Source organism: Varanus komodoensis, unplaced genomic scaffold (assembly GCF_004798865.1).
Source record: "Varanus komodoensis strain SLA01 unplaced genomic scaffold, ASM479886v1 scaffold26, whole genome shotgun sequence".
Classification (NCBI taxonomy): domain Eukaryota; kingdom Metazoa; phylum Chordata; class Lepidosauria; order Squamata; family Varanidae; genus Varanus; species Varanus komodoensis.
The window spans coordinates 13837539-13849924 of NW_025335684.1; the positions used below are offsets into that span (position 1 = coordinate 13837539).

At 47.3% G+C, this 12386-nt stretch overlaps 1 protein-coding gene across 5 annotated transcripts in view; it reads right to left on the reverse strand.

Moving 5' to 3' along the window:
- The window catches only part of RAB11FIP3 (RAB11 family interacting protein 3), a 121489-nt gene that overhangs the window by 90058 nt on the left and 19045 nt on the right, over positions 1-12386 (reverse strand). The gene's annotated exons all lie outside the window — the stretch shown is intronic.

Genomic DNA, 12386 nt, shown 5'->3' on the forward strand with positions numbered 1-12386 from the left:
GAGCGATGGTTTAACTGGGAGCCCTGCACTGAGCAGCGGGTTGAACCTGATGGTCTTGCAGCCTTGTCCAACTCTACAATTCTATGATAACAACTTATCCTCTTTCTAAAAAGCATTTCCATTATAACGTGCATTTTCTGTTGCTGCTGCTTGTTACCGTGTTAGCTTTCTTAAACCCCTGATGAACTTCCTGTTTTTTTGGTGGTTTCCCCCTCTGTATTAAAAGCAAAACCTTCCACAGCAGAATGCAAGAACAGCAAACTTTGTGTACCTAAATTTATTCACTACATGCTGTTGAATTAATGTTGAGGCTTGATTACTTGTTGCGACTTTTAATTCCACATGTTCTGACCACTGCGCTGGAAAACGTTGCAACTAGCAACTTTCATCAGGGTTAAAATGACTCACTTCGTGTGGGGACTTTTGCTGACACTGTCACTAACTATTCAAACAACACACTAAGGACTGCAGGGGTAGAGCTATGGGCCAGCCTCTTGACTTGAAAAATCCACTGCAGCTCAATGACGTCACAGTCCACCGAAACAGCCTCCCAATAAGCGCCACTGTCCATGCCCATCTTTCTTTCTCGCGTGTTCATTATGCTTTTACATCATGAGCAAGCAGCAGGAGTTGGGAAATGCACATGCCAGGCATGCCAAAGGCCCTTCGCATCCCGCTCTGAAACTTTGGGAAGCCGCTGCCAAGTCATCTACGTACCAGTGGGCTTCAAAGACCTGGGCAGCCCCAACATCAGTCCAAACATGCCTCCTGGAAGCACACCAGTATTTCTAGCACATATGTATATGGCAGCCCTTCCCAACCCCATGCTGGCTGGGGATGACGGGAGTTGTGCTTAACACAACCCAAGAGCCTTGGGTTGAGCAAGACGGATGTATGGTATGACAGTACCATTACCAGTGATACCAGGTTGTGGGTTCCAACTTCCCAGCTGAACATCCATGAAATACCGTAGTGAGCGGTTTAGACTCTCTATTAAGGCATCTTCCCATGTTCCTATGATACCAACTGCTTTTGAAAAATGCAGGTTATGAATTTTCCAAATAAAGTACACCAGGCACAGAGTCATGGCTAAGTGGAACGGGCTCCCTTTCAAGAGTGCTCAGAGGAGAAAGGCAGAATGGGGAGGAGAAGAGGAGCGAACAGCCATGTCCCAAAAGGAGGTGGGTGGGAAATCCATGCAAACCATTCTGCGCCTGATTTTAAATGTGATTTGATTGAGATAATGCAGGCCAGCTATGAAAAGCAGGCCAACTAGCAAGATTAATATCATGCAGGTACACTAACAGCGCCCATATGGCAACACAACCCTCAATCGGATAGCGATAAGCTTATCCAGACTTCATACTAAACCCATTTTCTCTTGGGCTGAAAAATTATCTTCACTGGCATCATCAGCTGCCAAAAGCACATTCATCACAGTAAGGAGGAACACAGAACAAGGGACAGGCAGAAAGGACTGCTCCAGTAAGACCTCGACCGTGCAGATGGGACTGGCTCTGCTTTCAGGCAATGTGCAGCTGACACCCCGGTCGGATCTTAAATGCCCTGCAGTGCAGGATTTTCCCAGGCCACCTGAAAGATGGCCAGGCTGGAGCTACTGCTGAGGCCAGCACTGCTGCTCACATAAATTAGATGCAATTCTGGCCCAAGGAAGGAACAGCCAGGTGGGGAAGAAACTTTTCCAAAGTGGAAACTTTGCCTGCACTTTATTTTCCTCAGAGAATGTTCCATGTTATAAGTTCATTCACAATAATACACAAAATGCTCGATGCAACAGGAATGTTCAACGTCAGCTCCAGCTTTCTGATGAGCTTGATATCCTCTAAGGGCCCCTTCCTCAGCGAGTCGACCTCCCCTCCTTTCTTCCTCTTCTTCCCCCAAGCTCCCACTTGCTTCCTGGACAGGCAGCAAAGAACCAGTCAGAGAAGGAGAAAGGGAGAGTCTTGCAGACCGATGAAAGTCTTTCTCTATTGCCATAATAACTTTCATATTAATAAATATTAATATTGCTTTCCAAAGACACCTAAGACTCTCCAGTTTTGTCTCTCCTTCTCACGGATTCTTCTTCTCCATGCCCTCCCCTTTGGCTCCACCACTGACAGGCAGGGAGCAAGAGCCATGGCATCACCTGCTCCTCTTCCTCACTTGCACTGTGCTCTGAGCCAGAGTGAGAGGTAGGTAGACGAACAGGCTACAACAGTAAAGTGCTCCAGGAGCTCTTGTCCATGAGCCCCCACTGGGTTGTGGGCCCCTGGCAGTTGCCCGAGAAGCCCACCCTTGACGTTGCCCACACTCCGTTCCATGCCGCCATGCACCATCACGACTTGATCTTGGGCCTGAAAGTGAAGGCCACAGTGCGGCCCCAGGTTTTCGTGGACCCTTGGGAAAGAGACCTGCAGTGGCCTCTCGCTCGCGTTGTGACCAGCTACTTTCGCTCCTCATCCTCTTCTGCACTGCGGCCACCACTTACCCCCCTGATGAGCAGGGGGCCAAGGAGCGAGGAGGCAGTGGAATCGTAGCAAGAGGTTGCTTTGGAGCAAGTTGCCATGGCAGAGAGAAGCAGCAAGAGGGGTGGGGGTCTTGTTAGTGGGCCCCTTGCTGGGATCGGGGCCCTTAGCAATCCCTACTCATGCCTACCCTTGATGAAAGTCCTGACAATATTAGACAAGCTTGGCAACTTCAATGTTGTATCAGTGGCTCTTAGTATATTGTGCACAATTTGCTCACTTGCTAAAATGTCTTAAGTGTGCCCACACTTTTCCATCCCTTTGCTTTTCCCGTCAAAGGAATGCAAGTGTTATTAACTTTAAATCTTTACATAGATTCCAATAAAAATATGTCATACAGCACATCAATCCATTCCATCCAACATGCTGTTCCAGCAGTGGCCAACCAGCTACTCAGCGGAGACCCACAGGCAGGACCTGAGCACCACAGCCACAGCCCTTCACATGTCCCACACTGGTGCACCCAGGCATGCTGCCTCTGACACCAGAAATGGCACATAATCAATCAGGACTAGTAGCCCTCGATATCCTTTTCCACCGTGAATTCATTCAATTCCCTTTTAGTGCTGACCAAATTGGTGGTACCAAATTCCATCTGTAACCACGTGCTGTTTGAAGACATCCTTCTTTTGATCTTTCCTCAATCTCAAATTCATCAGCTTCAAGGAACGACCCTGAGTCCTAGCAATATGGCAGAGAGAGAGAAAGGTCCCTCTCTCACCATCCATGCTCCTGTACACCTTTACCATGTCGCCCCTTCCTTGCCTTTTTTTCCAAGCTGAACCATTTTAAGTTGCCACCACCATTCCTCACGGAGGAGTAGCTCCAACTCCTTGACAATTTTAGTTGCTCTTTGCTGCACTTTTTCCACTTCCACAATATTCTTTGTTTCTGGTACAATGAACAGAACTGCACACATTATTTTAAGTACAGTTATACCACAGATTTTCCTAAGTCAAATGCACCCATCCTGGTGCCCTCCAACCATTACCATTCTGCCTATGCTGGTTCGGACTGATAGAAGTTGCAGTCTGAAGCAACCAGCGGCCACCAGCAGGGAAGGCTGCCTTAAGACGTCAGGCTGGCAGGCCCAGTTCAGGAGGCAGCTTTCATTCCCACTGTTAACCCAAGCTAACCAGGACACAAGCCATTTAATATGCAACACTGCATCCCAGAGCGATTGCAATTACAGCTAGTTAATCAATCGTTCAAAATGCCCTCCAGAGGCCCTATCTATTCCAGGAATGGCCAATTATAAAGGGAGCAAAGGCAGACTCCTTACTCCATTTCAAAAAGGAGCCGGGGGGACGACACTAGCTAGCTCTCACGTGCACAGACAAGTTTGCTTTTGAAAGAAAACAGATTTTCAAAGCGCAGTTTGGTTTATTCTATTAAAGATTTATCCAAGTGTCTAATCCAAGATTTTTACAGGGGACTGGTGTAACAGGCAAATGCCTGTGCTTTAAAAGGGTCATTCCTACTTCTATCAGAAATGGGTAGATGCTACCAGCTAAAGGTTGCAAACTTATACATGCATACAAGGGAATACAAATCTCATTTCAATTCAGTGGCAATTTTGAGTGAGCATGCTTCAAAGTGACTTGCAAGTTACTCTTCCAAAAAGCACTCCATCCCAAATCACTTGATGCTGCTCAGAGAAAAGAGGCAGGCCTTTCAAGCTGGTGCTTCTCCAGAGTTTTTGGCCTACCGTCTACATCATCCTGATATCTGGCCATGGCAGTTGTAGGTCAAAACTGCGGGGGTGATTCAGGTCTGGGGAAAGCTGGTATAAAGGACAGCTCACTAAATCTTCATCTATGAAGTACATAAACTAAGGAAGTGTGCATTTAAGCAGGCGCTAAGTACATTTCCTTTCACATAACAGTAAGCCCTTTTATAGCCAGTGTGTTGACGCATGTGGGTACTGGACTGGGAAGACATGGGTTCTAGCCCCCTCTCAGCTGACTTCGGGCTAGACTTTGTGACTCAGATCAAAAGCGCACGGTTGTGGAAACAAGTCATGGTGGCTCACTTCTGAAAGCCGTGTGGTGGCCAGAGTGCTGAACTGGGGCTCTGGGAGATCTGGGCTCTAGTCGCCACTCAGCCATGGAGCTCACCGGGTGATTCTGGGTCACTCACTCACTCTCAGCCTAGCCTACCTCATAGGGCTGTAGCTGTGAGGATAAAACGGAGCTGTGTCAGCCACCCTGGTTTCCTTGCGTGAGGAAGAAAGGTAGGCTATAAATGCCATGTAATGGCAGTAATAATACCCCCATCATGTCCCAGTTGCTTGCTGGAGGGGTGATTAGCATAATTCCCCTCACCATGTAATCTGCTGCGAGGGGCTTGTTGCCATGACAAGCCACTCAGCACACCCATGCACACAACTGGCAAGCCAGCGGTTCTCAAAAAGCCACTGCTACTTATGCAAATCAGGTCGGGGACCCTCCACGTAACCTTCCTCACAGGGCTGTTGTGGGGATAAAATGGAGAGAAAGAAGATCAGAGATGCTACATCAGCTTCTTAAAGGAAGAGCACGATATAACAAAATAAGGAAATTGTTAAATGGTTTTTAGAATGGAGTGAAGAACCTCTTCAAGTCCAAAGGGCCACATTTGGTTCTAGAGAAGCTCTTGCAGGCTGCATCCCAAAGACAGGTGGGGCCAAAGGTACACATTGTACCAGCATATCACAGCTTTACGTTCTCCCTGGCAGTAACTAAGGAGAGTCACCTCAAAATTTGGAATGAGGAAAAACTGCACAAAGGCCAGGAAAAGGGGTCTGGTCAAGGGACAGAAGTATGGTCATCGGAAGAACACCGGGGGCACCAGACTAGCCAAACTGGGCCCTGTGGGTTTAAGAGTCCCATCTTCTCTTTCAGAGAGTGTTCAAAGCATGTTTCTTACCTCCTGCCCCCAGACCACCACCTCACACACTTAAGAAGCCAATATGAGACACACACGCTCTTTAGACAGACGGGTGTGCATGGCATGCCAAGAAGCAAATTCCCTGCCTCTAGGTGAATGTTTCCATTATTGATATTATTTTGGGAGGTCCTTTATGAAGCCGCTAGGAAGGGTTCTCAGATTTTTCCAAGGGCACCGGCTAGAATGAACTAAGAGGGGGGAAAGAAGTTGGGAGAAACCCTGACAGGGAGAAAGAGCCGGCGGAGAGCGAGGAATGCCGCCGAGAACAGAAGTTCTATTAGCAAAGCAAATATTGCCCCTCCTAAATGGAGGGTTTCACCATATGGATTTGGCTTGGCGCATGAGAAAGTGAGGATATGGTTTCTATCGGAGCCCAAGATTTTCAAACAGGAAGGAAAGGGTGGGATGTGAGCTAAAGTACACAAGCAAACTGTATGAGATGGCGGCCAACACCCCTCACCAAACTGGGCTACTGTATCTGTCTCCCATCCTCAAAGGGCTTCAAGCAGAGTGAGTACTGTCGAAGCCATCAAAAGCAAAATAGGAACTGCCATACGCCATATCAGAGTTTTTGTTCATCTAACCCGGGGCGCAGAACCTCCAGCCTATCAGCCAAGTCCAATCCAGCTTCCCAGGACTCTCAAAATGGAACCTTTCCTGTCTCTAACCTCTTCTCCCCAGACACCAATTGTCTGCTGGTTTCTTAGCTTTTGTACAGATTTTCCCCATGCTAAAAGACTGGAATGGCTGTCCTGAAGCTTAGTTATCCACAGTCAGAGCTGGAATATGCTAGCATTTTTGCTATTTTGGGACTACCCTCTTTGCCTGCAGATCCTGCCCACCACTGAAATGGAGTCCTCTGAAGCTTCCCCAAAGTGGAATGTAACCCTGGGGCTGAAAGAGGGTTGACACCCCTGTTCTAGACCAAGATCATCCTTTTGGAAGGCGCTGTCCCTGTGAGGTATCAGTCAGAGAGAAGTCATTCATACCACCTGGTAATGCATACCACCACCAGATGAGGCAATCTTCCATGAGTGGCAGCGTGAGTCCACGGTGGCCAAAGGCACAGAGGAGGTTGCATAAAATCCTGCATGATGACTGAGAGGCTCTATCACAGCATGAAGAGGCACGGATTACGCAGACCTCCCATGAATAGATGGGACAGCAGATGCGAGGATACCAGGAAAAAACTGCTCACCATCCTATGGTGCAGTGAAATCGCTGCCAGATATACCTTAATGGAGGACGGTTGCAGGTCTCTGGAGGACAGCACATGGGGAAAACCGAGGATATGATGGATGGACACCTGCGGTGAACTGCAGGCTTCCTCCTGGGCAAAGGTGACTGATCCCCCATTGGTGGAACTGGTGGGGAACTCGGCTTTGATGGATGTGTGGTCAGCCCCAGTGTACTTGTCCATGCCTTCTGGGCCAAGGCTGTTTCATGGCCTCTTAGGCCTTCTTCTTCACCCCGTGTTCCTCCTCATCCGTGCACCCGGACAATGGATTGGGCAGGATGGGTGGGGTGGCCAGTGGAGCTCCTGCCACAGGTGGATGGCGGGAGAAAAGAGCTGCCCATGGAGTGGGGGGCGGGGGTGTTCGGCCGGCAGCACAGAAGCCAGGTCAGCAGCCGTAAGGCGGAGCTGCACCATCTGGCTCTAGGTCAGCCTGCTCGGTTCTGCCAGACCTGGGCGGAAGGGACACAGGCGGCAAGCGTTCGTGGACGGTCGGCGGCTTCCACAGGGAACACATTTCAGAACTCGCAGGGACAGAGAGGAAAGATAAGGCAAAAGGGGAGACTCAAAACAGTTGTATAGGTATTATTTCTAGAGAGACTGCTATAATTTAAAATAATAATAATTTTGATAAGTTTTTAGGAATAAAGATTGTAGAAGTTAAAACAAACAAAGGGGAGAGTTTTGAAAGAAATAAATGTTCAAAGATTTATAAAGCTGATGTAAAAAGTGAAGAAGCTAGGATCAGACCAGAGACATGCAAAATGATGGCTGGAAAAGAACTGGGGGAAATGGCAGGAACCCCCACTTTTATATACTAAGCGGGGGGGGGGCTCCTGCCAAAGAGAGTTTAGCTAGACGATCTTCCTGACGACAGGTCCCATGCAGGTGCAGGGTCCATGTGTGTAATGCACAGGGACCATGAAAAAGAACCACGGAGACCATGATCCTGGGCACAAACCACACAACAAGCCATGGTGAAACAAAGAACCTGTACAACAAAACGTGGTTTCTTATTATGCTTTCTAAAGACTGAACTTACCATGCTAAAACCCCATGACTGGGTTTAAACAACACAAGAGTGGCAAAAAATACAGCAATGACTTGTCGTGTTGTCTGAACCCAGCCAGTGTCTGTTAAGCCATGGCAAACTGTTACATAGTTGTCAGCCAACCCACTTCAAACTGTAGTTTTGCATGGTAGCTTGCAGCCAAACCTTATCTAAGGGTTTTATGCTTAAAAATGCAGAATTAACCATGCTGTAAGGTATGGTTGGCAACATAAAGCTGGTAGGCCCAATGCACCATCCACAGCTGCTTCCGTGGGACTGCTGGCTCCCAGTGCTGCTCAGTCTGTGAGGATCGTGAACCTTGCTTGCCAGCAGAATTTTGTTACCAGGAGGCTTCCAAAACCACACTGTTTTTTGTGAAGTAGGCATATAAATGAAGAGAAGAGAAGAGAAGAGAAGAGAAGAGAAGAGAAGAGAAGAGAAAACTTGCTGTGCATCTTATCCACAAGGAAACTAGTTGGGGCCTGGGTTGCAGCCACTGAAGCTGGGTGATACCACTGAAGTGAGGTGTGGACCCCTCGGAGTCCAGCAGCCCTCCCAACTCCCAGCATTTGTCCACCCTTGCTCAGTGATAATGGGACACACATGATTAAGTGTCAGTTGTGTTGTCGGCTTCCAGAAGACATGCACAACACAAAACCTCAGATTAAATGGGTATTGTTGAATTATCACTTAATTTATCAATCTCTGCAGATGAATTCATTCAAGCTTGGCACTATCCTTTACCTCATTAGTAAGGTCTATAGAAGAGGAAACCAGAATCATCTATAGGCAAGAATTCAATTTCAGGCAAACAATGTGTGCTTTATACAGAAATGCTTATTCCCAGGTAAATCAAAATTAGATCAAAAGAGCTGAAGTCTGGTATGATCTACAGGCTACCTTCAAAACAACTCTAACATTGTCATTCCTGTTACAGGAGCAGTATAGAAAGAAAATATTGTGTTCTCCGCTTTGAGTTTCATTTACAGAAACCACAAAAAATTACCCTTTAGCTGGGTGGGGAAGGGGAATGCCAGAGAATTTACTGAAGACCAGATCTTTTTAAAAAATACATTGAAAGTAAGGAAACTGTAAACCTACCAAGCAAAAGAAAAGCTTGCCTGATTCCTTAAACCACAAAGCCGCAACACCAAAACGAGGAGCTCCAAATGCATGGGTGCGCCCCGAGAAAAAATATATTAATCTTCCTGAACTTGGAAAGTTGAACAGAGTTCAAACTTGACTCACAGGAGACTCTTGTCTGCCCGTTTAATACAGGAGAGAAGTAAGAAGGAAGCTGCTTTAGGGGAAATCTAAACAATCTTTCTTGCAGGCTGGTTTATTCAAGTGCCTTGATTTCTGGCAGCTGAACAGATGAACTGGGCCCATTGAAAAGTGCCACATTTGAGGGAACACGATAAGACACTCAAGTTCTACCTTTTGTGTCTTATCAGATATACATATTATTATTTACACACGTTAATAATCACCCGATGTTCTCCATTCCTTAGGGCAGTAGTGAGGAATTGGCTCTCAGCTTAGGGGCACAATTCAATTTTGGGATCCAAGAGGTTCAGATCTGGTCTCCAGACCTGAGTTCCCCATCTATGACTCAGGACATCTCCACAGATGATCATTTCTGTAGCACTGGGAGAAGCCTCCTCCTTCAGGCGACTGTTATGCTAGCCATGATCCTCAAGCCAAGAAGCCGTGGCTTCTACCAGATCAGACTGCGCATCTATTCCGTCCAGTGTGGTCTGCTCTGGACTGAAGCAATTCTCCAGGGCTGCAGACAGAGGTCCTTCCTATCCCCTGCTATCTGATCCTTTTCACAGGAGACACCGGATGAAAACCTAGAACCTCCTGCATCTAAAGCAAATGCTCCACTGCTGAGCCACAATCTTTCAATCTCAACCCTTGTCATGTGGTCAAGATGGGCAATCCATCACCAAATTATGGTTCTCCCCCAGGATCAAGAATCAAAAGCTTAATAACTGGGCAAACCGAAGCAAGGAGAGGAAGGCAGGACATGTTTCCCCTAATTGCAGTGGCTTCCTCCGGTCACATTCCTAACCAGTGCATTTGGTGTGGCTGGGCATCAGCTGGGAACTCACTGCTACTGAAAAAGCTTTTGTTCAGATTTGTCCATACAAGACAGCATTAGCCCTTCATTCTTACGGGACGCCAAAAGGACTAGAGCTGCCCACCACCTTGTAGCAGCCAGCCCAGCTTCTGCAATATGGAGAACACCAATTCTACAACTAGACCATCTGAATGCTTAAAGCAGGGGTCTCAAACTCGTGGCCCGTGGGCCAATTGCCGGGCCGGGTGGGGCACGGGGGAGGGGCCCTGCGGCCTTCAAAGCACCAGCGGCGCCCGGGCCGGCCGTGGGATGAGCGGCCCACCACCACCGTGGGGGTGGAATACTTGATGTGGCCCAGCCTCACCCAGACTCTACTTCCAGCGGTCCCCAGGTAAGTTGAGTTTGAGACCCCTGGCTTAAAGTATTATGTTATATACTGCAATACCCAATCTTAAATCCCATTCACTTCAATGAGTCTACTTTTAAAAGGCGCTACAGCATTGGATTTGACCCAAATTTGCTAGTTCTACAAGCCCAGTTGCACTCAATATTAAACATGTGTTTTAGCATTGTGGGCAGTTTGGCTCTTGCACGAAGAATCTCAGAGCTCAGCTTGGCACTGCAGACACCAAAAAAAAAAATGAGATGAGGAAGGACCAGCAGCCGGGAACAGTGATTCAATCATGCGAGAATATGGTTAATATATTTTCTCATAAGTATGCTAAGAGAGAAAGCTGTCTGATGCAAACCTAGAACACTGGCCTGCAGGGGCTCTCCGGGGTTTCTGCCAGAAAGTCTTTCCAGCTGCATCTGGACATGCCAACGTGAGCAAGGTGGTGAGAGAGCTGGACTGGGGACCTGAGAGATCCAGGATCCAGTCCCCCAGTGCCAGTCACTCACTCTCAACCTAGCCCACATCACAGGGTGGCTGTTCCTAGGATAAAAGGGAATACGGGAGAACCATGTGAGCCATTTTGGGTTCCACGCAAGAGGGAAAAACAGGGTATAAATGCAGTGTAATAATTCTGAGAGCCGGTGTGGTGCAGTGGTTAAGTGTGTAGGACTGAGACTCCGGCAATCTGGGTTCTAGTCCCCGCTCAGCCATGGAGCCAACTGGGTGTCTATGGGCCAGTCAGACTCAGTCCAACCTACCTCGCAGGGTTGTTGTTGTGGGGTAAGACTGAGAGCAGGAGAAGAATGATGTAAGCCACTTTGAGTTTTAGTAAAGAAAAAGGTGGGATAGAAATCTAATAAATTAACAAACAAATAAACAGAATGCCAGGGACTAAGTGTGGGACCTTCAGCACATAAAGCATGGCGCTTTACCTCTGACCTAGCCACAGTGGCCATATATTACTTTTAGTAGCCCTGACCATATGCATTCCTCAGGAACCTGCACAGGTGGGGGATACCATGCTCATGTCCTCTTGTAGGCTCCCCATATTCACATAATCTGGGTTCCAGTCCCCACTCAGCCAAGGCTCTCAGCCCAACCAACCTCACAGGGTTGTTGTTGTGAGGCTCAGATTGAGAGGAGGAGGAGGAGGAGGAGAATTATGTAAGCTGCCTTGAGTTCCTTGAAAGGAAAAAAAAGGCGGGATGTAAATATAATCAATCAATTAATAAAATGTATCACATGTGCCCAATGACCAACGCTCTCTGGGTGGTTCACAACACAAAGACGCCTGCCCCTCGGAGCAGAAGTAGGTAAGCCGCTGGCCCCATTCGGCACGGCTCCTATGCCCTTAGGAACATGACTGGAGCTCTAGCAAGCTCCGTGCCTCGGCTGCCATGTCTGTTTACTCAGTTGTTAGCTCTGCACCATTTGCAAAGTATGATGGGGGGGGGGGTTGTTTTTTAAATCAAAGGGGACACTGGGGGGGGGGGTGCAGAAGACAGCTGATAGTTCCTTAGGATCCCTTCAACATTTTATTCCCATCTTAGCTGACTCCCTACATCAGAGGCAAACTGAGAGAAAATACCAATTCTGGCTAATTCTTTTTCCTGTCTAAGCTTGCATGAGATTGCACCTTAAAAAGTGTGGGGGAAGAAAGAAGCATTCAGCTCCTTTTCACCACACTCCTGCTGACATTTTTATTTTAATGACTGCATTTAACTGTTCCCCCTCACACACAACTGAGGTCTTCTGGGCAGCCAATAAGAAATATAAACCCAGTTTATAAAAACAAATCCAAAACAGAGAACATGAAGCCATAGAATCCAAAGCAACATAAAATATACAGCAAGAAAACAAGGCACACAACACCCCAAAATTAAAACCCTGTTTTTAAAACTGAGGGGTGCCAAAAAGAAACCATGGAACAGTGCCAGACAAGCTAGCCAGGGCCAGCTTCCAAAATGTCACATATGTACCTCATGTCATTCAACAGGGACACTCTGATGTATAAAAAGTAAAGGGCTCATGTATATTTGGCGTCGTCTTTCCTGTGTTTTCATTGTTTCTTATATTGTATTTTATACTTTGAGCTTCCCTTCATTTTCCAAGATAACTTTTGTCATTCAGTAAATTAGCACAACATTTTAACGACAACTACACTTCTA